This window comes from Carettochelys insculpta, chromosome 1 (genome assembly GCF_033958435.1).
Source record: "Carettochelys insculpta isolate YL-2023 chromosome 1, ASM3395843v1, whole genome shotgun sequence".
NCBI lineage: Eukaryota > Metazoa > Chordata > Testudines > Carettochelyidae > Carettochelys > Carettochelys insculpta.
The window spans coordinates 205,736,108-205,747,684 of record NC_134137.1 but is presented as its reverse complement, the minus strand read 5'-3'; the positions used below and the strand labels follow the sequence as shown (position 1 = coordinate 205,747,684).

General features: G+C 46.2%; 1 protein-coding gene across 4 annotated transcripts in view; it reads left to right on the top strand.

Annotated features, from left to right (window-relative positions):
• Positions 1-2,798: 2,798 nt before the first annotated feature.
• Positions 2,799-11,577, top strand: part of ARL6 (ARF like GTPase 6) — a 49,129-nt gene continuing 40,350 nt past the window's right edge. The window contains exon 1 of one of the 4 annotated variants that reach the window (XM_074983496.1): positions 2,799-2,836. The gene's annotated coding sequence lies outside the window, so the exon portion shown is untranslated. Of the gene's footprint in view, positions 2,837-3,712; positions 3,791-11,577 lie in introns of those variants that run through there. The other 3 variants (XM_074983495.1, XR_012643877.1, XM_074983497.1) reach the window with 3 other exon arrangements.

The following is an 11,577-nucleotide window of genomic DNA, read 5'->3' as shown; positions in this document are numbered from 1 at the left end:
TCGAAGTTGAAATCGACGTTAGGCGGCGAGACGTCGAAGTCGCTAACCCCATGAGGGGATGGGAATAGCGCCCTACTTCGACGTTCAACATCGAAGTAGGGACGTGTAGACGATCCGCGTCCCGCAACATCGAAATAGAGGGGTCCTCCATGGCGGCCATCAGCTGGGGGGTTGAGAGATACTCTGTCTCCAGCCCTTGCGGGGCTCTGTGGTCACCGTGGGCAGCAGCCCTTAGCCCAGGGCTTCTGGCTGCTGCTGCTGCAGCTGGGGGTCCGTGCTGCATATACAGGGTCTGCAACTAGTTGTTGGCTCTGTGTATCTTGCACTGTTTAATGAAAGTGTGTCTGGGAGGGGCCCTTTAAGGGAGCGACTTGCTGTTGAGTCCGCCCCGTGACCCTGTCTGCAGCTGTGCCTGGCTCCCTTATTTCGATGTGTGCTACTTTGGCGTGTAGACGTTCCCTCGCTGTGCCTATTTCGATGTTGGGCTGAGCAACGTCGAAGTTGAACATCGACGTTGCCAGCCCTGGAGGACGTGTAGACGTTATTCATTGAAATAGCCTATTTCGATGTCGCAACATCGAAATAAGCTATTTCGAAGTTGGGTGCACATGTAGACGTAGCCTGAGTGTGGTACCCTCCTTTTGACCATGGTTCCCATTGGCTTCCCACACTGCCTTCATTCCAAAGGCCTGCTCCCATTTCTGTGCCTGTAATTCCTGCACCTCTGTCACTGTTAACCCCCATCCCCTCCTGCACCCAGGTGGGAAAACTGACATGGATACATGAAGCAATTGGCATTGCTACTTGCTCACCACAGAACTGCGTCTCTTCTACCGTGAGGAGAGAGTGACAAGCAACATCATGGCTCCCTGCATCCAGGAGAGAGAGGGAAGGGAGAAGGCAACCATCGACCTGCCAGCTGTGTGGAGCAGAGGGAGTAGCCAGGGGAAAAGCAGCTCTGTTGCTGGCCAAGCGCAGCCAAGGGGAGGGGCTGAGCCAGAGAGAAAGAAGTATTGTGACCACTTGATTTCAGCACACGGGGGAGCACCGGGTTGGGCCATACCCAGCACCTTCAATGGCAGGTCACCGTGGGCAGCCACCCCAGCAGCCAGGACTACCCCCTCCCACCCAGCCTGCCCCTCCCTCCCAAAAAAACAACCACAAAAGTTTTGCCATGGTAAGTGCCAGTATGTTGTCAGAAAGAATTGCTGGGGTGGAAGTTGTTGGTAAAAATGGTTACAAACGGCAGCTACCCTACACAACTTTTTAGCGACAAAACCACAGAAACTTATTCCATATGCTATGAGCTTTGTCACCAGATTCATAACAATTGGTGCTTTTCTTAAAGCATCAGTTTCTGGAGTCAAGTGATCAAACTCCCAGCTATGGTAGAAACATTTTTAGGTAGTACAGCAGTACATATACTAGCTAAAAATAACTTCCTTTCCGTTCAGTGTCCAGCATAATCAGTCTTACACACTTCTAGAACTATATTCTCCATAGTATTATTCTAGACCCTAAATGGTTTGATATTTTTTTATCCACCACTATATGTTGCTACAGCTTGTCTTCTTGGGAACTTGTTAACATCAGCTTCCCCAAGTATGCTGCTCTTTGTACTAGACTCTCAAAACAGTTCAGCTAAGAGTTCTTTTTATGTTCAAAGCACTCCATTGAAGCACTGATGACCTGAGAGCCTACTGCTCCTTCCCCAGCTATAAACTTCCATTAACACCCATTTTCTCCACTGGAACCATAGAAATTTTGACTAGGAAGGTAAAGGTGAACATGTGAGTCAACTCTCACAAGTATCTGCTTTAGACTTTGGAATGCACTCCCACTAGCAATTACAACTGGCTATATTACTTACTATGTTCAAAAATAAAAGCAAAACTTCCATTGTTTCTTTCTCCCTTAGCAACAGCTGAATACCCACAGCAGATTTTTTTTTTCCTGAAGGCCAGGAAACGGCAGGGGTGAGGGGTATTCACTTGCTCTGTTCTTAAGTACCTGAAAGATGCTCCAACTTACAGTGATATCAGTCCCCTGAACTGCTAGATTTATGGTTTTATTCACAATTGAGTCTCTCTGTGTGATCTTGGCTAACTCTGTCTCAGCTTCCACAATAATGATAGGCTTAAAACAAGATACTCAGACACAGATTTTGAAACCCCTCCCTGTAAAGAGTCACTTCAGATCGGTATTGGGGGTCTTTTTGATGAGCGGGTCTGGGGAGGAGAAGGGCTGTCCCAGAGGTACTACTACTGGTACTTAACCCCTGTACTCTGCGCGGACCATAGTTCCCGAGAGGTAGTATTTCAAAAAACCCAGGGGAGGGGGCTGGAGAAGTTTGCTTTCCTAATGCCCCTGGCGCAAGCCGGGCAAGCAGCGAAAGGCGAAATGAAGCAGCCACACCCCTATGCAGTCTGGGGTATGAGCCAAACCAAGGATCAGAAGCGGGGGGGAGGGGGGGGGGGACACAACTATGTTCCTCGCCCATCCCTGCCGCTTCTCACTCACTCCCTGCCTGACCCCAGCAACCCTTCGAGCCCTAGAGCGCAGAGCGCCTGCGCACAGGCGGAGGCGCTGGGATTTATTTTGCGCAGCGAGACTGCGACGCTCGTCACCCGCAGCAGCAGGCGCGGCTATTGGCGGGGTGGGCGGGGCTAGCGCATGAGGGGGCGCAGCTGCCGAGGGGCTAATTGGAGGAGAAGGCGGGGCTAAAGGGTGAGGAGCCGGGCCAGGATTGGAGGAGAGTGGCGGGGGGAGGGGGTTGGGGTAGGGCCGCGCGCCGGCAGCGTGGTTTCCTAAGTAACGACGCAGGCGGTGGTTGCTGGTGAGGTCGCGATTCAGGGGGTTTCCTGTGGGCGGCAGCAGGGCCGCCTTGTCCCGCCCTTCTTTGCGCGGGCGGGGAAGCCGCGGAGAGCGTGAGGCGCCGGACACCCGACTTAGCGGGCAGGGGTGGGAGACGGCCGGGCCGGGCCGGGCCGGGCCGGGTAACGGTGGGAGCTGCAGCCGGGCCTCTCTCGGGGCGGCGCTCCCCGGGTGGGGTGGAGCCGCTGGTGGGCGCAGTGCGCGCGCGCGCGATACTTGTCTGGGGGCGCTTGGCGCCCTGGCCGGAGAGCCGGTACCCTGCTCCAGTGGCGCGGTCCCAGCGGCTCCCTGCCGGCTCATTGTCTGTTCCTCCGTCCGTGTGTGACCTTCCCTTAGCCGCGGCTCGATCGGGTCCGCCCTGAGGGTGCCGCGGCCCTGTGCAGTGCTGTGAAGGGGCGCCCCGTACCGGATGACAGCCGGGGTCGGCGAGTGATCTGTACCGGTGTTTTTCTGTAATCGTCAGCAACACGCTAATGGAATACTTTAAAAGCCAGTTTTAAACCAGTTGTGTGGAACCTGTGGCCCCTGGGCTGGGGCTGTCTTGTGGTTTGCCTGGGGCTGCCCTGTGCGACTCAGGGCTCCCCCCATGCAGGGGCCCAAGCTAGCAATGGGACTCTAGCCGTGGGGATGGGCTATGGTAGCTTGAACCCTATCCCCAGCTCCCTGCTGTGAAGGAGAGGGCTAAGCCTTACAGGTCTGATTCAAGCAAACTGAGGCCTGAACTGGTCCATGGGGTCTGCCTGGCAAGGGGTGGGGAGGAATGACTCATGAGCACTTCAGGAAAGTACGCTGTGATGGCACTATTCCTCCGTTGCTCCCATTGGCCAGATGTTGGTGGCAGTACACGTGGGGAGTGATTCCCTGCTGTATGCAGAGCCATGTGTGTGTGGCCCCCCCAGAGCCAGAGCTGCACCAGGTAGGTGCCCCAAACCTCAGCCCTTCCAGACTCTACATCCCCATTCTGCTCTTGCATCCCTTTCCAGGCCTCATCCCCCACCCTAGTCCCGTCCCCTTTCCTGCACCCTCCTAACTAACAATGTGCCGACCTACTCCGGGTCCCGTGGGTGCGCATGGGGTTTGATACAGCGGGGGGAGTTGGGTGGCCCGGGACCGGCCACCCACCTTTATAGCAGCCTTATATAGTGTAGCAGCAATATGTGATTCGGTGTATCTACTTTAAAACCTAGGTTTCCACAGTATTATGAGTACCAGGAACAATAACACTCCAATTGTGACAGCAACAAAGGGTCCTGTGGCACCTTATAGACTAACAGAAAAGTTTTGAGCATGAGCTTTTGTGAGCACAGACTCGCTTCATCAGATGCTGGTCTTGGAAATGAAGACCAAGATCAAGATTTCCAAGACCAGCATCTGATGAAGCGAGTCTGTGCTCACGAAAGCTCATGCTCAAAACTTTTGTTAGTCTATAAGGTGCCACAGGACCCTTCGTTGCTGTTACAGATCCAGACTAACACGGCTACCCCTCCGATACTTGACTTCAATTGTGAACACCACAATGCCCTGTGGCTGTTCTAAGTCCCAATAATTCTCTATATAGCTCCAGCTAGTGGTATTTACCAATAGTGATTCATTCATTTATTCATAATTACAATTACTTAACACTTGTCTTATATATTTATTTATTTGGCATAGGCTAAACACTAGATTACTTATAGCTGTATATAATTACATGTGACTTACCAATAACATCCAATGCTCCCACATCTCACCAACACCTACGTTACAGCAGCCCTTCAAGTTAGAGATACGGCTTGGTTGGGACCTTTCGTGGTAGTGACGTCCAGGTGATCAGGCCAGGGTCTGCCGTCTGAACTGGAAGTTGCTAGCCTCCGCCTCGTGTCGAGGAGCCCACACCCTGGTCCCTGCTAAATCACCTTTTATACTGTTTCTTACTTGGGGGTTCAATACCTGGCCAATTAAAGCATTTGTTACCTAATTTGGGCTTTCTATCCTCCCAGCCTGTCAGAACATGTTACAAGATTTCCTCTGTCCTTGGTCATTTTCCAAACCTCCCCCCAGGACCCTCTGATGTTGCACAACCAAGATGTTCTCTTTGGGGGGCTTCCAGCTACTTGCCCCATCTGTTCTCTTTGGGGACTTACTATCTGCTTGTCAGGATGTTCTCTTTGGGGACTCTCCAACTACTTGTCAACTTTCTGATTTCTTTCTCCTGGCCTGGCTTCAGACCTTCCCGCCATTGTATGACAGCGTTCCAAGATGGAGTGTATGGTCATTCTGCCTTGCAAGTGAGGCCCGGCCACCAGGTGCTCATGCTCTCACACTCACCTAGATAATGCCCCCCATCCTATTCTGCACGCTTCCTCCTTGCTGTCCACACCCAGCATCACCCTCCTACACCCTATGACCCACCCGACCCACTCACCCCGACTGCTAGATTCATAGTCCTCATGGCTTCCATGGGTGGGACTGTGCTTGCTGGTGTATGTAGCCCATGGACACCCCACATCCATTGCTGTACTCTAGGCCCCTACCCAGAGCTTCTTTCTCTATCTAACTTCCATCCCAGACTCCATATCCCCTCTATTAATAGGTTAGAAAAGTGCAGCTCTTGACCATTTTCCAAATTCTTGGAGTTAGTCCTCACATCAGACGTCATTGCCCACCCCTATCATACACTCATAAATTTTAAAGTGTGGTAGGACATCATCTAACCTGAATTAGAATCTTACCTACCCTCTCTTGTAATAGAGCAATAACTTACTGGCTGACTTACTGAAGGCCTCAAATCATGACTTAAACTTTTTGAATTATAGAGCTTCCATCATTTACACTAGTTTAAACCTGCAAGTGACCTGTGCCCCCTGATGTGCTGAAAAATGGGAAAATAAAACAAAACGCCAGGGTCTCTGCCAGCCTGACCCTTGAGGAAGCATTCTTTCTTGAACCTAAATACGGCAATCAGTTGTACCCTGAGGATGTTGGCAAAACTCACTAACTGGATACCTGGGAAAGAATTCTCCATAATAACTCAGAGATGGCCCCTAAGTGTGCTCTGTCCAGCAGTTGGAGATATTTGCCGGTGGCGGTTACAGATGGGCTACATGTCAGTAATCAAATGGCATCATCAAATTCTCCATAAATTTTATTAATCTTGGTTTGAATCCAGTTAAGTTTCACTCTGATGGTTAAAAATCTTCCTCAAATTCTAAGCCTAAACTTAGTGGTGGCCAGTTTATACCCATTTGTTTTCCTGTCAGCCTTGGTGCTTAACAAGAATAACTCCTTTCCTGCACTAGATTTTATCCCTATAGGGCTATGTCTTCACTAGCTCCCCCCACCCCCTTCTGAAAGATGGATGCTAATGAGACACTTTGGGATATGCTGATTAGGCACTGCAATGAATATGCAGCAACCTCATTAGCATAATGGCAGCTGCAGCACTTCGAAAGTGCCACTTTTGATTGCGCGTGACTTGTCTACAGGGGGGCCTTTTTGAAAGGACCCCACTCACTTCGAAATCCCCTTATTCCTCTTTGGTTATTGGAATAAGAGGATTTCGAAGAGTGTGGGGTCCTTTCCAAAAGGCCCCCTCTTGTAGATGAGCCGCACGCAACTGAAAGCAGCACTCTTAAAGTGCTGTGGCTGCTACTATGCTAATGAGGTGCTGCACAGTCATTGCAGCAACTCATTAGCATATCCTAAAGTGTCTCATTAACATCCCTCTTTCAAAAGGGAGGGCTAGGGTGGACATAGAATTGAACTCTAGAAATACATCTGGGCTAACTCCCCTCAACTTTCTTTTAGTTAGACAGAACAAGCCAAGCACTTTGAGTTTCTTCTCAGAAGGTAGGTTTTCCATTCCTTTCATCTCAGCAGAGCTGTTCTGTCTATACGATAGTTCGGGGCAACCGTCTTGCACTTTAGGGGACCCCAGGGGGCCTAGACCAGCAGCCTATGACAGTAATGAGGGACCTAATGCTGGCAGCAGGATTTGGACTCACCTATGCATTCGGTGACAGGAGTGGAGTGACCCTGCTCTAGCTAACTCTGCTTGTTCTCAGTTGCGTCACTCAGGCTATGTCTACACTAGCCAAAAACTTCAAAATGGCCATGCAAATGACCATTTTGAAGTTTACTAATGAGGCGCTGAAATACATATTCAGCGCCTCATTAGCATGCAGGTGGCCGCGGCACTTTGAAATTGAGGCGGCTTGTCCAGATGGGGCTCGTTTTCGAAAGGACCCTGCCTGCTTCAAGTCCCCTTATTCCTATGAGCAGATGGGAATAAGGGGACTTCGAAGTAGGCGGGGTCATTTCGAAAAGGAGCCCGGTCTGGACGAGCCGCGTCTATTTCGAAGTGCCGCGGCTGCCCGCATGTTAATGAGGCGCTGAATATGTATTTCAGCGCTTCATTAGTAAACTTCAAAATGGCCATTTGCATGGCCATTTCGAAGTTTTTGGCTAGTGTAGACACGGCCTCAGTGGAGGGGACTTTGAGAAATAGGTGCAATTGTCTGACACTGAGAAGTGGGAGCTCAACAGGTTTCTCTGCTTCCTGCTGGTGTTAGTGACTATCCAATCTCAGCTGCAAGCACCAGACTCCTCCTAATCCCCTGGGCTGCATCGCTGGGGGGGCGGGGTTGGGGCTTGGGGAAAGGGTGGAATGGAGGTGGATCAGGGAAGGAGGGGAAGAGGCAAGGGAGAGGCAGGGCCTGGTGGAATGATGTGTCTTCTGTGCCCCACACCCCTATGGGGTGTCCCTGTATCCCAGTAGTCCTCCTCTGTACCTGCTCCAGTTTTAATGATTTTTTTTTCTTATCTTGGGAGGCCAGAATTACACATTATTTCAGATGAGTTAGCACAAGTGCCTTGTATAATGGAATTAATAAGTCCTAGTGGCCAAATGTGTTATGGTGTCCCCTTTTTATCAGATGGGAACCTGAGATGCAGAGATGTTAAAATACAAAATATCTCCTGATTTGGCATGACTTACCTGATGTGCTGTGGCCCGATTTTCTTTTGGAGTACTTGGTATGAGATAGCATCTCATCTTTTCAAGCCCAGCTACATGTGACATCAGTTACAATTGTGTTTTCTCAGCAGTTAGAAAAAAAGAGATTGCTGGGTTTCAGGTTGGACCCCCTGAAAATGAAGCACACACAAATGGCCACATGAAGTTTAGTTTAAGGAATTTGCCTTGCATCACACAGTAATTCTGGCAGTGGCAGAGTTCTGAGAGTTCCACAGTGCAGCATTCAGCTGTCTAAACCATGAGACCATTGTTTCTTTACCTGTAATGAACATTTCCTGCCTAATTCAATACACACCTCTCAACTTCTGCAACAAATGAAGTGGGGTCCTTTAGACAAGTGTCTCCTTTACTATACAATCCTCATTCATTCACTGTGCCCTGACTGAAACCTAAAAAAATAGTAACAGAGAGAAAGCCGTGCTAGTCTATATATTATCAAAACAAAAAAAAACCAGTCAAGTAGCACTTTGAAGACTAACAAATAATTTATTAGGTGGTGAGCTTTCGTGGGACAGACCCACTTCTTCAGACCATAGTCAGACTATGAGAAGAAACTCAAAGTGTGTGGCTTGTTCTGCCTAACGAAAAGAAAATTGAGGGGAATTAGAATTGAGCTCTAGAAATACATCTGGGCTATGTCTACCCTAGCCCCTTCTTTTGAAAGAGGGATGCTACTGAGTCAGACTATGGTCTGAAGAAGTGGGTCTGTCCCACAAAAGCTCACCACCTAATAATTTATTTTGTTAGTCTTTAAAGTGCTACCTGACTGCTTTTTTTTGTTTTGAAAAAATAGTATGTGTATTACAAGGCACTAAGCCAAAGTAAGTTTGATTGGACAATTTTAGTTTTGGCATTTTTTTTATTTTTGTTTGACTTTATATCCACAATTTTCTTTTAATGTAACTCTATAGAAACTTGCTGGCTTTTTAGTAGAGCAAATTAATAATTCTACATGATGCAATGTGGTATCATTGACAACCATTTGGTTCATCAGTAATGTTTGGAGCTTTAGAATCACCTGTTCCCCTTGAGCTTTCAGAATGGTAGCAGCAGTAACAATTTACCTTCTGTGTGGGCCAGCCACTAAAAAGAGAAAAAGCGCACATTTTGCTGTTTGGATTTTTAGCTCTTTGCTAATTGCAGAAGAAGGATGAGACTTTGGATCCAGGGTGTGTTCCACTTTCTGAAAAGTTACAGAGAATCTTCTGCTTCTGTTTTCTTTTTGCTTTGAAGTCTGTTTTCCTGCTGTCCCAGCCCCCTCCAACCTATCCTTGTATCAATCTCCCCAAAATATTTGAAAACATTATTAAAAGATTATCTGATATAGCTAAACATAATCTCATTTGCACAGGTAGACAATGTTCCTGATGTATCACATGTGACACTGAAATTTAAAATATCCATAAAATGTATTTACCCCTTTTATGGCAATGTCTTGCATATTAAGTTAACAAAAAAGCCTCTGTGGGATTTGTGTGTTCTGCATTTGCCACTCTGCAGCATTCATTGTGCTAAATCATTCTTGTCTGTTTACCTCCATTTTAATTCTGTGCCTGAAACTAAGAGGACAGTTCTTGATTTTTTTTTGATATTGTTTGCTTGTTGAGTCAGACTAAAATTTCTTGTTTACGCACATACTCAACTTACTGAAAATTTAGTGCTTCCTTTCTGCTTGAAGGTTAAATTAACTGTCACTTTTCTATTCTGCTAAAGGAGGGAAAGTTGGAGGTTGAAGGGCAGATGCCTTATGGTACATTTTTCTGTGTTTTCTTTAATAAAATTGCAAACGGTTATTTATGGAATGCTGCTAGAAGAAATGGCTTTAGTTTGAAATTGGTTAAGTACAGAGCTCTCTCTGAGGATTGTGTGCTTCATGTCCACTTGTTTGCTTTAGTGGGGTAGAAAATTAAAGTTTTAAGCAGTTCAGAATATACTCCTCTTGCATCTAAGACTTGCAGTCTTCTGAATCCCCTCTCTCCTTTATGTCGTCACTCTGCCTGTTTACTGCCTCCCTAGATCAGTGGGATTCATCAGGGAAAGGGGTCTGCTTCTAAGACATTACTAGTGTCTTCCTTCTTCATAGCTGGGGCTTGCAGCCTCATCCAGTTCCCCACCTATTGAGGTGAACATGGGTGGCCTTCCTAAACCACTTGTAGGACTCTCTATTGAAAGACAGAACACTGTTTTTCAAACAAATTAGTTTAATGTTCAGGGAGGAAGAACACTGGTGGGGGGAACCCTAGTTTTCTATATTTTGGGCACCAACAGTAATTTTTCTGTGTTCTTCATATCTTGCGAATGCTAGCTGTAAAACAACTTTTTTTTTTCTTGGCTGATGAAATTGCAGTCATTTGTTAGCCCAGCCTTGCAGAAATCTGTCTGCTGCTGCAAAAGCTGACACTCATTCTCTACTGTTAGCATTTAAACAACCCTAATCTTAACCTCATTTGAAGTTTATATATAATATTAATCAAAGGCACTTTTTATTCTATTAATAATAAAAATAAATGTTGCCACGATAGAGTGGTACAGGTGAGATCACTAAAACTGGAGATGCAGAATCCAACAACGTTAATTCTGCAGCACTGTATGTGTATAGTATATTCTGTCTTTGTATTTTCTTGTTTAATGTGTGCTTTAATATTCACATTGATATATTTCACTATTGAATGTGCCTCATGAGTGAGTTAATGTTGGAGTGGAAAAATTGACTTTTCTTGATCTTAATAATAAACACTTTACAATGTAACTGCTGTGTGACATTAAAAACTGTAAAAGTACTCTTTATAGTTGTCAGTTTTCTAGAATATCAGCTTTTTTTTAAAATCATAAAGCTATCGCAAGTAACCAAAACAGCTAAAAGTGAAGATCTGGGGGGAAAGTGTAAGTTCATAGTATTGTACTGTAGAATTGTCAACAGAAAGTATTTTCCCACTTGCTTTTCACAGTATAAGCAAGTTCCTTGTGCAAGTGACAAAATGACATGTTTTGGAGAATTGGATTCTTGTCAGGTTCATTTGACAAAATGCAAGCTTCACATTTGTATCCAGGAATGTAAATAGCTTTTTAACACACCATAGGGAATCAGGAGTTAGAAGAAAAATGAGAATTAATCAGTTATGGCAGTTCATTGGCAAACGTATTTGCTACCACTAGTATTTCTTGTACAAACGTAAGTTAAACTACTTCGATAGCAACTTAATCAAGATAGATGCTGCTGAACATACAGGGTGCATCTATACTTGCATTCTTCTTTCGAAAGAGGTATGCAAGTGAGGTATAAATTTGCATATTTTGAACTGCATTTGCATATTCTAATTTTGAAAGAGCTTCTTTTGAAAGAAGAAAGCCAGTGTAGACGCTGCTCTTTAGAAAGTTAAACCTCCTCTTTGAAAGAATCCTTCTTCCCATTAAATTCCTTCAGTGGGGGGGTTTACTTTCCAAAGAGCAGCATCTGCACTGGCTTTCTTCTTTTGAAAGAAGCTCTTTTGAAATTAGAATATCCAAATGAGGTACCAAATATGTAAATTTACACCTCATTTGCATACTTTTGAAAGAGGAATGCAAGTGTAGACACGCCCACAATTATACAGTGGATAAACAGAATTTCCAAAGTAGAGAGTTTCAGCCATAGTACATAATAGAAATTATAAATCTGTTCAAAGTAGAACTATACCTACTTCTTGCCA